Below are 17,697 nucleotides of genomic sequence, written 5' to 3'. Positions count from 1 at the left end.
AGCCCACTGGATTTGTTGATTAAGAAATCAAAGACCACTTTGGAGAGAACAATTTTAGTTGAATGATGAGGCCAGAAGCTGGAATGCAGTGAGTGAAGAAGAGAGTGAGAGGAAAGGAAGTGGAGGCATTGCTGCTGGAATGCGTTCTCAGATCTTGTACAGCACAGAACCCTGCCTTTGTGGTGCTGTCTGTTGGTTTGTCTGGCTATGTGTCATGGTCAAGGAAGCTTCTGTAGCCTAGAATGCAGCCCAGCATTGGCTGCCTCTCAAAGCCTGAGCAAACCTAGACTCAGGATCTCCATGGCACTGGAAGGAAGGAAGGGGGAATCCGTGTGGGGATGTATTTTGTGATGAGACCCTGTGTTAGGCTGTGGGCTCAGTAGTGCAGCCTCATTGTTGACAACATAGAGGACTATAGGGAGGGGTTCTCAGTGAGCTCAGGGTAGGTGCCAGTTCATGGATTTTTGTTTTGTTTGTTTTTACCTTTCTTTTTTTCTAGGTGTCCTAGACTATGTAGAAAGTAGAAGTTGCTTTATTTTTAATGCATACTTTCTGTTCTGGAGCAGTTTCAGAGGTTGTGTGGAGATCAGAGAAAATGTCTGTTCCTCTCTCTGATTTGTCATCTGACCTCATAATTTCTTTCAAGACCTGGTTGATTAAGAACTTTTTCCTGTCCACAGTTGTGAAAAATAGAACTCTTGGTTTACTATAAATTCTCTTTTGGTGTCACTTTAAATACATTTAGATCATGGATCCATTTTGAAATAGTTGTAGTATATAGAATGGATGCAGACTTGTTTCCATCACCAAATTATTATCCAGTTTTCACAATAGATTTTGTTGAATAACAAATTCTTTTCCCATTGTTTTTCCCCCTTTTTGCATAGTTTCCTCATTCAGAGACCTCAGAGGTCACGCAGGACAACTCTCAGTCAGAAGATTCAGAAACAGAGCAGCTCGGTGACTCAGTGATAGCTGATGGCAGAGCCCAGACTTGGATTCAGGTCCTCTGCATCCAAACCCAGTGCTCTTTGCATTGCTGCCCCTCAACTAGTGGACTTGTCATTCTTTTTTTAATTTTATTTCTTTTTTATTATTTTATTTTACTATTATTTTTTAAATGTTCTACAATCACTACCAAAAAGCTTAGATTTTTATCCCCCCTGCCTACCTTCCACTACCCCCCTCCTTCCCCAAGATGCCATACAATTCTATATATGATCTACATATACTTTCCTGTTGAATACATTTTCACTATAGTCATGCTGTAGAGATGAACTAAAATAAATGGAAGAAATCATATAACAAATCAAAACATAATACACACACATATACAAACATGATCTGCTACATTCTGCAAATGAATTCCATAGTTCTTTCTCTGAGTGTGGAAGGCATTTTGCCTTAGAAAACCACTGGGAATTATTGTTATTTTTTTTTTATTTTAAGTTTGTGTGTTATTACAAAGTTCCAAGTACACCAGAAAAAACTTTCACATACTGTAGTCATTGCTGTGCACAAAGTTCTCCTGGTTCTGCTTCTTTCACTCAGCATCAGTTCATATAAGTCCTTCCAGGCCTCTCTGAGGTCTTCTTGCTCATCATTTTTTATGGCGCAATAGTACTCCATTACATTCATATACCACGACTTATTCAGCCATTCCCCAATTGATGGGTATCCCCTTGATTTCCAGTTTGGGGCAACTACAAAGAGTGCTGCTATAAATATTTCTGTACGTGTGGGGCTTTTCCCCATTTTTATGATTTCTTGGGTATACAGTCCTAGTAGCAATATTGCTGGGTCAAAGGGTATGCACATTTTTGTAGCCCTTCAGGCATAGTTCCAAATTGCTCTCCAGAATGGTTGGATGAGCTCACAGCTGCACCAACAATGAGCTAGTGTTGCAACTCTGCCACATCCTCTCCAAAATTTATCATTTTCCTGTTCTCTCATGTTTGCCAATCTTACAGGTGTGATGTGGTACCTCAGAGTTGTTTTGATTTGCATCTCTCTAATCAATAGTGATTTAGAGCATTTTTTCATATGGACTTGTCATTCTTAAAGGCATCTGGGTAGCACAGTGAGTGAGAGTCCTGGCCTTGGAGTGTGGAAGAACTGATGGTACTTCAGTGTTACCAGCTTTATGACTTTGGGCAAGTCAGTTTCTCACAGCCTGAGTTTCATCTTCTGTAAAAGAGGTTTAATAATAGCACTGACCTCCCAGGTTTCTTGCGAGGACCAAATGATGAAACACATGTCCTGTATTTCGAAACCTTTAAGTGCTATAATCTTCTTAAAGTAATAATTACTTTAGCACTGATATATATTTAGGCAAAAATCTTTTTTAATCTATTCCAATTATTTATTGTCTAATTCTTAAAGGAGCTATGTGGCCTAATGATTGTCTAGAATCTTTGACTTGGAAACAGGAAGATCTGAGTTCAAATCCAGATTCAGAGACTCAGACACTCTTCTGGGCTGCTGTTGATTCTTTATCATCCGGCTTCTGAAAATTTTCTAGATTTTATTGATAGAAACAAACTTTCCCCCTTCCTTCTCTGTTTTAAATTATATTTAACGGTAACTCAGAATATTGTCTCTCCTAGCAACATCTCTTCTAGAGGAGAGCAAGGATAAATATTTATTGAGCACCTACTGTGTACAAAAGTTTGTGACATCCAGTATAGATCCTGTGTACAACTGTCTTTCACCTTACAAGGTGTATATCTTCGGGCCAGTCAATTAAGCTTCCTCAGCCTCACTTTTCTCATCTGTAAAATGGGGATACAGCAACCCATTGTTCACACGGATATTGTGAGGATCAAATGAGATAGCTCTATAAAATGCTTTGCAAACACATATCAGTGTTAGCTAGATGAAGCCATATGTTTGAGATCTGGAGGTTCCCTTTTTCTTCTTCACTTTATTTAGGTTCATGAGGCCTGACCCCACAGGACGCTCCTTAATACTATCCCCAGCAGTGAACATTTGGCAGCTCTCTTTGTCAGAGTTCTGACAGCTTGGGGTCACCCAAAGTCATCTTGTTGGATAACCAGGCAACTTGCTTGAAATTGCACCTGGCTGTGATCACTCTCTTTGCCTCTGGATCACTTCCAAACACTCCCTTTACCTTTTGCCAGCCCACTGCCCCTCCTTTTCCATTCTCTTCTAGAGAAAGAATGTGAGTTCAAGTAAGGACTATTTATAACTAACTGAACTTCTGTAAACTCTGAGTTGAAACTGAAGCTGATTTGATTCTAGGAAATCAGCCCATATCTGTGCTTTCTTTGTGTTTGTGCGTGGATGCTGTGAGGTCCTTTATAAAGAAACAAAAGGTTGAGAACTAATTCTCTACATGAAGATGCTAACTAAGCATTGTTCATTTAGAGCTTAACTACAAGAGTTATGTGATTTGAGTTTGTAATTAATTGTCAAGAAATTGCTTTGAATCTGGAAATATCTCTCTGCCAACAGGGACCCTTCTCCCATTGGTGTGTTCTTTCCAGTGGCCCCCATTCTGGGGACGTTCCCAGAACTGCCATGTTTCATTCCTCTTCTGGAGATATTTCTAACTCTTCCTTTCCCCTCACTTCCTCGGGTTTTCAACTCCTCCTCCCTTTTATGTGTTGTCTTCCTCCAGCAGAATGTAAGTTCCTTGAAGGCAGGGACAGTTTTCTTTGCATTTTGTGTCCCCAGCACAGTACCTGGCACAGAGTAGATGCTTAATAATGTTTCTGGTTTTGCTTTGATGTATTCTCTGGAAGCCTGAATCGTACTGCTTATGGGTTCTTGGAATAATTGTATTCATTCATTGGCGTTGCTATTTTATTGCAACACTTTTGGTAGTTGTGTATCCTGTTTTCCTTCTTGCTCTCCCTTTCCTTTTTACCCTAAATATGTGATACACTTATATTTTTAGTGATAATTAAGACAAAATTCCAGGTACATATTTTCTGAGTGTTAGCTAAGGCCTTTATCATTTGGAGTCAGACTGAACTTAACGTGGAAAATACATTGCACTCAAATTAACATGTAACTGGGCAATCAAAATTGAAACTTACTCATGTGGTTACTTTTAACATGGAAATGACTCTGCAGAACAACTATAGGAGCAGGAGCAATACACAGCACAAAAACTAATAATACCAGGGTATCTCATTGATATAAAGAATTTGTTGAAAGACAGGGATAAATTGTGACTTTAAATTGTAGTTGCTTATTAACTCACTTTGAAATTGCAATAGGGACAAGTTTACTTTGCATTCAAAATCCAAGACATCTAGGTCAGAGACCCTTCATATTAGGATATAACAATTTAATGTGTGAATGTCCTTTCTCTAAGGCTTTTGGATTTGTTCTCTTTGTTTTCAAGAAATACAAATTAATTTAAAATTAAATGTGATGATATATAGTGTCTATGAACTAATGGATAATACTTCTCCCTCTGTAATTGATCTCAAAGTATCTGTAACTTGACAAAGCTATGAAGAAAGAAAAATCATTCCAAGAAAAAACTCCTATCTTTCCAAGATCACTAGATTATAGAAATTATATAATGCAAAAGAAGAGATCATCTGACCCTGAATAAAGCCATGAGAATCATCACAACTTTCAACCTCCTCCTCTCCAGTGCAGGACATTCAGAAGAATAAGACCCAGGAATAAACAGCTAAGCTCCAATGAAATGGAAAAAACATTTGGTGTCATTCCCCCTGTATTGTCCAGGCCCACCCAAGCACCCACACTTGATTCCTAATAAATTGGTTTTACTGAGTTTCAAGTCATCCTCCAGGTAGTCATTTGGGGTGATGGGGTGGCCATCTAGCTCAAGCCCAAGGGTGAAATCCTGCACAGTCCACACAAAGTCTGGGAAAAAGCCCATAAACGCTACTGAATCTTCTTCTCCAACAGCATTAGGTAAGGATTTGGCCTTGATTAACTCTGTCACACATCTAAGATTATGGATTAGGAAAAAGAAAAACCTGCCAGCCTCATCAGTTCCCATTTCTACTTGTGAAATCTTCTGTTCCCTCCAGAGTCTTACAAGTTCTCTCCTCAGCCTCCCCTATGCAGTCCCCAGGAAACTTTCAAAGACCTGAAGTGACAGAGAAAGAGCTGCTCTATATGAGAAGCCAAAGTGTCTATTCAGCAGGAACCAGAGGCCAGTTACACACACAAACATGCACACACACAGCCATGTAAGCTCACAGACACACAGCAACGATGTGATTTTCTACAGTCAAGTCAGCTTCACTTTGAGTCGAATTTAGTAAATTGTTAGTGAAAAACTGTCCTTACATGAGCTAACAGTATCTTTCTCTACTAGGGAGATGGAAGCAAAGGAAACAGGCATTTATTAAATGCCTACAGTATACCATGCACTGTGCTAAGCAATTACAAATATCTTATTAGATTCTGGCAACAACCCTACAGCATAGATGCTCTTGTTATATCCATTTCACAGTTGAGGGAAATGAGACAAACCAGTTTCAATGACCTGCCCAGCATCACACTGTGTCAGTCAGTGTCTATATCTACAAGTGAACTTAGGTTTGACTCAAGGTCCAGCATTCTATACACTTTCAGGGCTTGTCCAGAACAGCCAGAAACCATAAGTCTGCAGAAAGAGAGTACTTCTCCTTGACTCCTTTGTAACCCCAAAGGCTTTTCTCTTGAGGGGAATTATCTTTCTTTTCCTGTTTTCTGTCATTTAATTTTTGCTAGGTGTTGGTTTGTTGGTATGTATTTTATTACTATTATTTGTATTATTTTAAAATATTGACATTGTTTAAGGTCTCTATTTTCTGTCCTCATTGGGTGACCAAGTTTACCCTGACCTTTTTCCATAGCTAAGCAGGGGTGAGCCTAGAGGAGTCATGCACAATTTTCTGTTAGATCTGAGTTTGAACAACAGAGGTACCCAGCTATTGTAGTTTTGAACCCTCACAAAGGATGCTGAAAGTCAGCAGCGCCAAAGACCTGCATCCCGGGTCATTGCCAGCCATCCTGCATTTTGTTTCCTCATGGAACACGGATGACTCAGGAAGAGAGCGTGAGCCTGATGATTTTATGCCACTCTGTCTCACTTCAGTCCAATTCATTCCCAAGTGAAGAATTCACCACATCCTACCACTGGTCCTCTTCAAGAATGAAGGATGAAAAACAAACAACAGCTCTCTGGGGCTTGCTTTCCTCAACTGTTAGAAAAGAAAGAGATTGAATTAGACATCCTCTATGGTTCCTCCAGCTCATCATCAGTTGATGAACCTGTGAAAACAATAAGTTTGTTGAAAATGTTTCACTCTCGTGATCTGGTTGCTCTGAATTATCACAGGAGTAACTGACAACTACATTCTCAGAATAAGATAATGCACAGCAGAGATGATAATCCTGAGCAGACTAAGGGCTAATAGTAGCTAAGACAGGCAGTCACTAGGAGACAGGCTGCCAAGAGGCAGCAACAAGGAACAGGAAACTTCAGTTTTTAAAGAAATGTACACATTTTGAATGCAAGAGTATTTAAGTGCTTATGTCACAAAGCTATCTGATGTGGGGTAATTTAATTCACAAGTGTTACAGTGTAAGATCTAAGCCTTTGGTGGACACACCTTTACCTGACTCAATCTCTCCTGCTTGCAATGCTCTCCTTCCTGTAACAGCAAGCACCCTGACATACATAACTGTTCTACAGGTTCTTAGATCTGCTTTTCTAAAAGGAAAGCAACTTTCAAGGGGTCAACAGTCACTTTAATCAAACATATATATCATTCACTTAGTTCAGGGGAAGAAGTCAGCACCCTGAACTTCAGAGAAAATACAAAGAAATACTAATTAGCAGACAGAGTTTCCAACTCTCTGACATAAGCAATACATACATCACAGATCAGCACACAGATGCAACTGTCTGACCATACATACATAGTTACAAGAGAGAGAGAAGCACCAACATCTGGGTTTTCAAACTGGGGGGCAGGGCTGCTTAGAGGCTTCCCAGAGTCTCATGTGGCACTTGAAACTTCTTCCAAAAAATGAACTCCAAAGTAAAACCTCACCTCAGAATACTTATAAATTCTTCAGAGCAAGAGGGAATCACAACCCTTGAGAACCAGGGCCTCATTAGAAAATTAACAAAAGGTGTGGGCCTCCCCTAATCCAGCTTTCTGTAACGGGAAGGCCCGTTAATGGATGGGGAAAATCTTTCGAGCCAAGATGGCGGAGTAGAAAGATACACATATGCTAGCTCCAAACCCACAGCCCATAAATTACCCGTAAAGAACTCCCAACAAATTCTGGAGCAGCAGAAGCCACAGAACAACAGAGCGGAGGAGATTCCTGTCCCAGAGAGCCCTGAAAAACTGACCTGAAGGGTCTGTTGCACACTGGACCCAGAGCAGAGTCCAGCCCTGCCTTGGCCACACAGCACCAAGAGGAGCGGATCCGAGCAGGCTTCAGGGACAGAATCTCCAGAGGCTGCACAGGTCCCTCCACCCACAGGTGACAAGGGTCGGTGAGAGAGTCTTTTTGGGTAGCCGAGAGGGGAGTGGGGTGTTCCCGTGGCTCGGGCTCCCTCGGGAGGCAGCAGTGGGGGCAGCGGTGGACAGGGGCTCCCAAAGCAGGCAGGAGCTTGAATCCATTCCTGAAGGTCTCCACATAAACCCCCTGAGGGAACTGAGCCCCATGTGGCAGGCCTGCCCCTACCTGAGCACCTGAACTTAATCTCACACTGATTAGCAGCCCCACCCCCACTGAAAGCCCTGAGGCTGGGGAGCTGCATTTGAATCTCAGACCCCAAGCACTAGCTGGGCGGATCTGGAGGCAAGGTGGTTGTGAAGAGGAAGCTCAGAAGTCAAGTCACTGGTTGGGAAAATGCCCAGAAAAGGGAAAAAAAAATAAGACCATAGAAGGTTACTTTCTTGGTGGACATAGAAGTCAAGGCTTCTGTATCCCATACATCCAAAATAAATATTCCACGGGCTCAGGCCATGGAAGAGGTCAAAAAGGATTTTGAAAATCAAGTTAGAGAGGTGGAGGAAAAACTGGGAAGAGAAATGAGAGAGATGCAAGAAAAGTATGAAAAGCAGGTCAACAGCTTGCTAAAGGAGACCCAAAAAAATGCTGAAGAAAGTAGCACCTTGAAAAATAGGCTAACTCAATTGGTAAAAGAGGTTCAAAAAGCCAATGAGGAGAAGAATGCTTTAAAAGCAGAATTAGCCAAATGGAAAAGGAGGTTCAAAAGCTCACTGAAAAAAATAGTTCTTTCAAAATTAGAATGGAACTGATGGAAGCTAATGACTTTATGAGAAACCAAGAAATCACAAAACAAAACCAAAAGAATGAAAAAATAGAAGATAATGTGAAAATCTTTCTCATTAGCATTATACCTCCTCATCTCTTTCTTTTGGCTTCCCTGTTTTCTTTCAATTCTCAGCTAAACGTAAGTGAGAAACTTTGCTGACTCCCTTTAATGCTAGTGCCTTTCCTCTTATTATTATCTCCAATGTATCTTGCAGAGATTTCATCTGCACAGTTATTTGCATGTTGTTTCCCTCTTTAGACTGTGAGCTCCTTGAGAGCAGGGCCTGAACTTTCAAAGTTTCTAGCAAATAGCAGGCACTTAATAAATGCTTGCTGACCAACAGGAAGGCAACAGTGAACCAGGGCCAACTTTTCAACCTTCATTAAGTCTTAGACATTCCTTATAGCAGCTCTACACCTTTGTCATATTATGCCCCAAAATTCAATTACTGGAGCTAAGAACTCCACTTTCTTTTGTTCTTTCCTGACAGCTTGTTCATCAGGTAGGATTTTCCAGTATGGTATAGACCAACAACACCTACAACCACCACTGACTTGGTAATGGAGGTCAGAATCCGCAGGGCTTGTTAGTTTACCATCAGCTCTCCATTCCTATTTTCTGCCAGACCTATGGGGGCTTCTATGGGTACTGGTGATGCCATGGTCACCTGCAAATGCAGAGGAGCCCCTTTGACAGAAATTGAGAAGTAGAATTCAAGTAGAATTCACATAATCCTCAACTGACAGTGCCTAGGTGAATCAGATATGAGTAATAACAGAAGAGAGGATTCTCTGTGCTTGAGGAATTCTGTTTTTAGGAAGACAGAACTGTCAATGGCAGATAATGTTGGTAATTGTAATGGCAATGATAATTATTACCTTTGTGTAGTGTCTTAAGAGTTAAAGAGCACTTTACAAATATTGTCCCATGATTCTTACAGATGAGGAAACTGAGGCAGTTTCCAGGGTTTAAACACTTGTTTCCTGACTTTTCTCTCAACACACTATCTATTGCACCACTGAGCTACCTTGACCAGATATCCTGTCATTTCATTATTGATCACTAGGGCTGTCACATAAAAAAAAAAAATACTCCCAACCTTTAAAACTCCCACCGGGTATAATAATCATATCCCTTTGCATTATGCTCCTCTAGGTTCACAGCATCCATGGCTATGAGTTGGTTTGAGGGAGGGGTAATATGGAACAGTGTCTGGGGCACATATTTTGAGATAGCTTTTTTATTAGTGTCTGGGACTAGTCCTCCTTAGTGATGCATGAGCAACTTTGAGAATGTTAGACAGGATCTTGACACACAAAAGAATATCAAGCAAAATTTTAAAAAATTGATTTCAGAGGAGGGAGGGACTTCTACGTTCATTCCCTTAAATGAACAGGTAGCTTCCAGTAAAGCTGTAGGAAGATCCAACTTGTACAGATCAATGGAAGTTTCTTATGCTGCTCTGAATTTTTGGATCTCCTGCAACACTGTCCATTGTCACATGCAATGGGCACAATAGCCAACTTCACTGGGTTGTGATGTGGCTTAAATAAAATACTTTCTCTATTAATCAATTTATTTTTAGTTTTCAACATTCACTTCCACAAAATTTTGAGTTCCAAATTTTCTCCCCATCTCCCCCCTCCCCCACCCTAAGATGACATGCACTCTAATTACCCCTTACCCCAATCTGCCCCCTGCTTCTATCACACATCCTTTTCTCTCTATTTTCTTGTGGGGGAAGATAGATTTCTATACACCATTGCCTGTGTATCATATTTCCTGGTTGCATGTAGAAACAATTTTTAACATTCATTTTTAAAATTTCAGTTCCAACTCCTCTCCCTTCCTGCCTTTCCCCTACCCCGATTGAAAAAACAAGCAATTCCATATAGGTTATACAGGTGTATTCATGCAAAACACTTCCATAACAGTCAAGAAAGGCTAACTATATTTTCCTCCATCCTATCCCACTCCCTCTTTTATTCTATTCTTTCCTTTGACCTTGTCCTTCCTCAAAATGTTTGCTTCTGATTATCCCCTCCTTCCCTTTGTCCTCAATTCTATCATTTCCTTGCTCTTGTTCCCTTCACCCCTACTTTCTTGTATTGTAAGACAGATTTTTTTACCCAGTTGAGTGCATGTATGTTATTCCTTCCTTAAGCGAAACCCAATGAGAGTTAAGCTCACTTATTCCCTCTCACCTCTGCCATCACCCCCTCCATTGTAAAAGTTTTTGCTTACCTCTTTTATGAGATAATTTGCCCTATTTTATCTCTCCCTTTCTCTTCCCAATATATTCCTCTCTCAACTCTTAATTTTATTTTTAGTTTTCATCTCTTCTTATTCAATTCACCCAGTGTACTCTCTCTGTATATATGTATAAACACACACAAACACACACATATATACACACACATACATACAAACACTCATATGCACACATGCACATATACATATACATATATATTCCTTACAACTACCCTAATACTGAGTAAAGTCTCATGAGTTACAAATATTGTCTTTCTATGTAGGAATATAAACAGTTCAACTTCAATGAGTCCCTTATGATTTCTCTTTCCTGTTTACTTTCTCATGCTTCTTTTGATTCTTGTATTTGAAAGTCTAAATTTCTGTTCAACTCTGGTCTTTTCCTAAAGAATGCTTGAAAGTCCTCTATTTCATTGAATGTCCTTTCCCTCCCCCCACCACCTTAAAATTGCACTCAGTTTTGCTGGATAGGTGATTCTTAGTTTTAATCCTAGCTTCTTTGACCTCCAGAATATCATATTCCAAGCCTTCAGTTACCTTAATGTAGAAGCTGCTAGGTCTTGTGTTATCCTGATTTTGTTTCCACAATACTTGAATTGTTTCATTCCGGCTGTTTGCAATATCATCTGCTTGACACGAGAACTTTAGAATTTGGCTACAATATTCCTACGAGTTATCATTTCAAGATCTATTTCAGGAGGTGATCAGTGGATACTTTCCATTTCTATTTTACCCTCTAGTGGTAGAATATCAGGACAGTTTTCTTCAGTAATTTCTTGAGAGATAACGTCTATGTTCTTTTTTTTTTTTTAATCATGGCTTTCCAGTAGTCCAATAAGTTTAAATTATCTCTCCTGGGTCTATTTTTCAGGTCAGTGGTTTTTCCAATGAGACATTTCACATTGCCTTCTATTTTTTCATTCTTTTGGTTTTGTTTTATAATCCCTTGATTTCTCATAAAGTTGCTAGCTTCCTTTTGCTCCATTCTAATTTTTAAGATATTTCCTGAGTGAGTTTTGGACCTTCTTTTCCATTTGACCACTTCTGCTTTTTATGGCATTCTTCTCCTCATTGATGTTTTGGACTCCCTTTGCCATTTAGGTGAGTGTATTTTTAAGGTGTTATTTTGCTCAGCATTTTTTGAGTCTCCTTTAGCAAGCTGTTGACTCACTTTTCCTAATTTTCTTGCATCACTCTCATTTCTTTTCACAATTTTCCTGTACTTCTCTTACTTGATTTTCAAAATGCTTTTTGAGCTCTTCCATGGCCTCAAAACAATTCATATTTTTCTTAGAGGCTTTGGGTGCAAGAGCTTTGACTTTGTTGTCTTCTAGTTGTATGTTTTGATCTTCTTTATCACTGAAGAAAGATTCTATAGTCTGATTTCTTTTTCTTGTATTTACTCATCTTCCCAGCCAATTACTTGACTTTTTAGCTTTTTGTCATGGTAGGACTCTGCTTCCAGGTTATGGGGGGAAGTGAACCATCCCATTCTTCAGGAGTTTTGTGCAGCTGTTTTCAGAGATACTTCTAAGGACCTGTAAATTTTCAGCTCTTCCAATGTGATATGATCAAAGGAGAGGTGTTTACTCCTCTTCTGGACTGTGCTCTGGTCTGTTAGTGACCTCAGGAACTCTTTTCTGCCTTGAAACTGTGAGGAGGATTCCCTCTCCATTATTGCCACAAACTCTACCAGAGCAGCACTCCTCCATGCCCCAGGAGGGCAATACAGATCAAAGCATTTATAAAGAAAGAGAATGCTGGCTCAGTACCAACAAAGAGATCTCTTAAATCTTTTTATGATCAGCAACTTGATTCCTCCACCAACTGTGGGCCTAGAGCTCCAGAAGCAGACATTTCCTCTGCTGGCCAGTGGCTAGGGCTGGATCACACTCCTCTCTCACAGAGGTCCAACAGACTTTTCCTACTAGCCTTCTAAGTTGTCTGTGGCATTAGGAAGTTGTCTTTTGGCATTGAGAAGTCTGGAAACCGTTGCAGCTACTAGAGATTCAGTCCACTGAGGCCTGCTCCAGCCTGTTCCAGTGTGGCCCCAGAGAGACTGGGCTCCTCTCCCAGACTGGTGCAACATATCTTTCCTGTTGAACTTCCAGGTTATTTTGGACTGGAAATTTGTTTCACTCTGTCAATTTGTGGGTTCTGTTGCTCTAGAATTTATTTGGAGTCATTTTTATTGGTATTTGAAGGGGTTTGGGGGAGAGCTCAAAAAAGTCCCTGCTTTTACTCCACCATCTTGCTTCTTCCTCTAGATATTTTCTCTAAAGCACTTAGTGAACCTTACAGGGTAATTTAGATGCCAGCCACTTGTTACTCCTCTTTGTGCCTTCCATACTCATTCCTTAAGTTTCAGCTTGGACTGCTCCTAATGAATGATCTCAATCTACTCTTTGCCTAATGGGTCACCATTTTGTTGTGGTGGTAGTTAGCACTGTCTGACAATAGATGATCCACTGGAGAAGGAAATAGTCAACCATTCTAGTATATTTGCTAAGAAAACCCTATGGACAATTGGTCTGTGGAGTCAAGAAGAATTGGACAGGAATTATTGACTCAAACACCTCAACAACTCTTGCTCAACTAGCAATTTTCCCTTGTAGAGTCCAATCTTTGGTTGGAGCCAAGTCCTGGCAATCCTCCCAGCATTCTCCTACCAGCCTATTGAACAACAATTAGCCCACAGAGCCCAAGGGGACCCAGAGCAAGGGTCAATGCTGCTGCCCATGCCCCAGGTTCCACCTGGGAAGAAGCAGGGCCATCCTCAGAGAGGTCCTTCCAGCATTGGGGGTAAAGAGGATGTGTTGCACAACCTCTGTATCTTTCTTCAGACTTACACCTAAAGGGCACCCAGAGTTGTCAGGGAAGTCACACTGCCTTGTTCCTGAGCAGTACAATTCCTAGCTGATGTAGACTCAGGGACCTTTTCAAACTTTACAGATTCTTCTCCCAGCAAAAATAAATACCCCTACCACTAAGTTTGTTTAGGTGAGAGAAGACCAGGCTCTACATGCTTGAAATCCAGTTCCATTGTGGTTTTCACTTTACTAGATTGAAAATTATCTCTTCCATATCTATAGGAAACCCCAAGAAATCATGTGGTCCCATCACCTATCTATACACACATATCATTTCATCTCTATTTTTGCTGATGAGAAAACTGTGACTCACAGAGGTTAAAGCATTTAGCCTGGTTCACATAACTAAGAGAAATAGGGATAGGGCCAGAAGCCAGGTTTCCCATATCAGGGTTTCATCCATTTTCCTTTAAGCTTGTCTTGTTCTGTCTTCTGACGTATGACACCTGTAGAATGGGCCTGTCAACCTCAGCACTTCCCACTGCCTTAAGAGTTGCAGTGTCTCCAGAACACAAAGCCAGGGGCCAGTGTCAGATTTCTGAATAGGTAGCTAATGCTAGACAAACCTGTTTGGATGAATCAATACCAACCAAACATGTGTTATTCAAGTGGCCCTCTTGTCTCTTTTCTTTTCTTTTTTAATTAATTTTATTTATTTTCAGTGTTCCACAATCACTACCGTATAACTTAGACTACTTTTTCCTCTCCCTCCTTCCTCCCCTCCCCATCACTCCCTGGAATGGCATACAATTTTATATAGGTTCTATATATACATTCCTATTAAATACATTTTCACTATGGCATGTTGTGTAGAAGAATTAAAATGAATGGGAGAAATCATATAACAAACCAAAATGTAAAACAAAATAAAATGATCTGCTACATTCTGGGATTGAATTCCAAAGTTCTTTCTCTGGGTATGGAAGGCATTTTGCCTTAAAAGAACATTGGGAATTTTTTTAAGTCCTTACATTGCAATGAAGTTCCACATCTACCAGGAAAAAAACTCTCACACTCTGTGGTCATTGCTGTGCACAAAGTTCTGGTTCTGCTCCTTTTGCTCAGCATCAGGTCATGTAAATCTTTCCAGTTTTTTCAGCTTCATGTCCAATTTATTGATCTCCTCTTTCTCTATTTTATTCATGTAAGTATTCAAAGAGAAAAATCTTCCCCTAAGAACTACTTTTGCAGTGTCCCATAAGATATGGTAGGTTGTCGCATCATTGTCATTCTCTTGAATGAAGTTGGTGATTGTTTCTGTGATTTGTTGTTTAATCCACTCCTTCTTTAGGATTAGATTATTTAGTTTCCAATTAATTTTTGTTCTATGTTTCTATGACCTTTTATTACATATTATTTTTATTGCATTATGATCTGAGAAGTATGCAATGATTATCTCTGCCTTTGTACACTGGATTTTGAGGTTTTAATGCCCTAGTACATGGTCAATTTTTGTATATGTGCCATGTACTGCTAAGAAAAAGCTATACTCCTTTCTATCCCCATTCAGTTTTCTCCAAAGACCTATCATATGTACCTTATCCAGAGTTTTATTCACCTCCTTAACTTCTTTCTTGTTTATTTCAAGGTTAGATTTATCAAGTTCAGAGAGCAGGAGGCTGAGGTCCCCCACTAGTATAATTTTGCTATGTAATTGTTCCTGTAACTCCCTTAACTTTTCCTCTAAGATTCTGGATACTATATCACTTGGAGCATATATGTTTAGTGATGATATTGCTTCATTTTCTGTGGTGCCTTTTAACAGGATATAGTTTCTTTCCTCATCTCTTTTGATTAGATCTATTTCTGCTTTTGCTTTGTCTGAGATTAGGATTGCTACCCCTGCTTTTCTTACATCAGCTGAAGCTTAATATATTCTGCTCCGACCTTTTACCTTTACCCCGTGTGTATCCCCCTGTTTCTAATGTGTTTCTTCTAAACAACATATTCTTGGATTATGGCTTTTAATCCATTCTACTGTCTGTCCTCATTTTACGGGAGAATGCATCCCATTCACATGAACAGTTATGATTACTATCTGTGTCTTTCCCTCCATCCTCTTTCTCACCTTTTATGCTTTTAGTTCTCCCTTGTCTCTTCCCCTTGACAACAGAGTTTTAATTAGTGACCACCACCTCCCTCAGTCTTCCCTTCCTTCTTTCAGTCCCGCTACCTTTTACTCCACTTTACCCTTACTACTTCTTCCCTCCCTTTTTTCCTCCCCTCCCCTTTCTTTCCCCCTTCCCTTCCTACTGGTTATGGAGCTAGTTAGATTTATATACTTAACTGTGTTTGTTGTTCCCTCCTTGAAACAAGTCAGATGATCAAACAATGCTCCTCTCGCTCTCCATTTTCCCTATACTATAATATAATTTTGTACTTCTTCCTGTGATATAATTTAACATTTTCTGCTTCCTCCTTGTCACATCTCTTGTTGCAATCCCTTCACATGATTAAATCACATTTTTATCATCACATAATTTACTTTATACCTGTTCCCTCTATCTCTAAATATCCCTTTTATATTTCATATTAGATATACAATTAGTATAATCTTCCCTCATATGGCTGTAAACAGTATGCTCAAATTGAGTAGCAAGTTTTCTTTTCCCCTTTTTACCTTTTTATGCCTCTCTTGAGACTAGCATTTGAAGATTCAATTTTCTATTGAGTTCTGGCTTTTTCATCATGAGATTTGAACACACACATCTTTGTATTCACACACATATAAAATACACACATACAGATATACCCATATTTCATATATATTCCACACATGCATGTTTATATGTAAGCTGAGATTTGAACATGCAATGTATGTATTTCTCCAACCACTACATCAGGCATGGACTGACAGAGGACATTGTGCACCATGAGGTGACTCCTGATCAGAAGCTGCTGTCCAGACTCCTTTTAATGAAAATCGACATGATGGCCCACTGGGCCTACCATTTCTTTCCTGCTAATGTAACCCACTTGGTGTACATCCTTGAGGACTGCATCATGTACCCATAGAACCAGACCATGACCACTTTCACCTGGAACATCAACCATACCCGGCTGATGGTGGTGGAGGACAGATGAGTTTACTGTGTGGACCATGAAAACAGTAGCTTGACTGAAATCTGGCAGGAGACCTAGGTCTCCTCCAGTTTGTTTGGGGTCTCCAGAACTGTTTAGGAATTTGGCTTAGCTAGATTCAAAATTCATGTGACCAAGACCATCAAAGGCTTTGAGTAGATCTTGGCCAAACTGCAAGGTAAAGCTCATTCTAAGACACTTGTTGAAACAACTAAAGAAGCAACTAAGAAAGTGAAGGAAACCGCTCTGGCAGCTACCAAGGACGTCAAGGACATGCACCGCAAGGCAGCCACCAAGAAGCAGCACCAGCAAGAGCAACACTATGTTTAAAAGAGTCATCCTACTGCTTCTCCTGCAACAAAGAGGTCATGCTGGCCCTCCAACCCCTAGATTTCCAGCATCAAAGGCTGAGAGCCTCTTGGCAAGACCTGACATTGGGCCTGGAGCCTCCACCCCTGAGCAGACCATCAACACAATGCAAGCCCACAGACAATCCAGCTATTGTCCCATTACCCACCCCTGTGTCCAAGTTGTAATTTATCATTAAAAATCAATTTTTAGTACTGAAATAAATGGAGAGTGAAGACAAGTGCAGGCTCTGTTGGGGCAAGCCAGCAGGAGGCTCTTAGTCACAGCACAGATCAGCACGTGAGACCAGGTGGTGCTAATTTCAGCAGATCAATGGTTCAGCAGTCCAGTTGTGAAGACTTGAACCCCAGCACAGAAGGCAAACTGCCAACCCAGGAACCCAAACCCCAACACTTGTGACTAGACAGGCCACCTTAGTGCAGTGGGAAAGCCCGCAGCCCTAGAGATCCCCTGGCATAGAAAGCTAGTGGCAAAACCCATGGCCTTGTGCCCAAGAGGCTTGGGACAGTTCCCCCTATATCCCAAAAGCAGAACTTAATTTTTAAAAATGATCAAAAAGAAAAAGTAAGCCCTGACAAAAAATACTACTATGGAAATATGGAAGATCAAAACATAAACTCAGAAGAACACAATAGTGTCAAAATGCCTACATTCAAAGCCTCAAAGGGGAAAATGAATTGATATGATGTCCCAAAGGTCCTCTTGGTAGAGTTCAAAAAGGATTTTAAAAATTAAGTGAGACAGAAGAAAAATTGGGAAAAGAAACAAGAGTGATGCAAGAGAATTATGAAAAAAGTCTTCAAAAAGAAA

The 17,697-nt window shown here is 40.2% G+C and overlaps 1 pseudogene; it reads left to right on the top strand.

Moving 5' to 3' along the window:
- The first annotated feature begins 5,952 nt into the window (after positions 1 to 5,952).
- Positions 5,953 to 16,848, top strand: LOC140523218 (PRELI domain-containing protein 1, mitochondrial pseudogene; annotated as a pseudogene).
- Positions 16,849 to 17,697: the final 849 nt, after the last annotated feature.

The sequence above is a fragment of the Notamacropus eugenii genome, chromosome 2 (assembly GCF_028372415.1).
Source record: "Notamacropus eugenii isolate mMacEug1 chromosome 2, mMacEug1.pri_v2, whole genome shotgun sequence".
NCBI classification, from domain to species: domain Eukaryota; kingdom Metazoa; phylum Chordata; class Mammalia; order Diprotodontia; family Macropodidae; genus Notamacropus; species Notamacropus eugenii.
The sequence above is the reverse complement of the archived record's forward strand: the minus strand, read 5'-3'. Positions and strand labels throughout refer to the sequence as shown.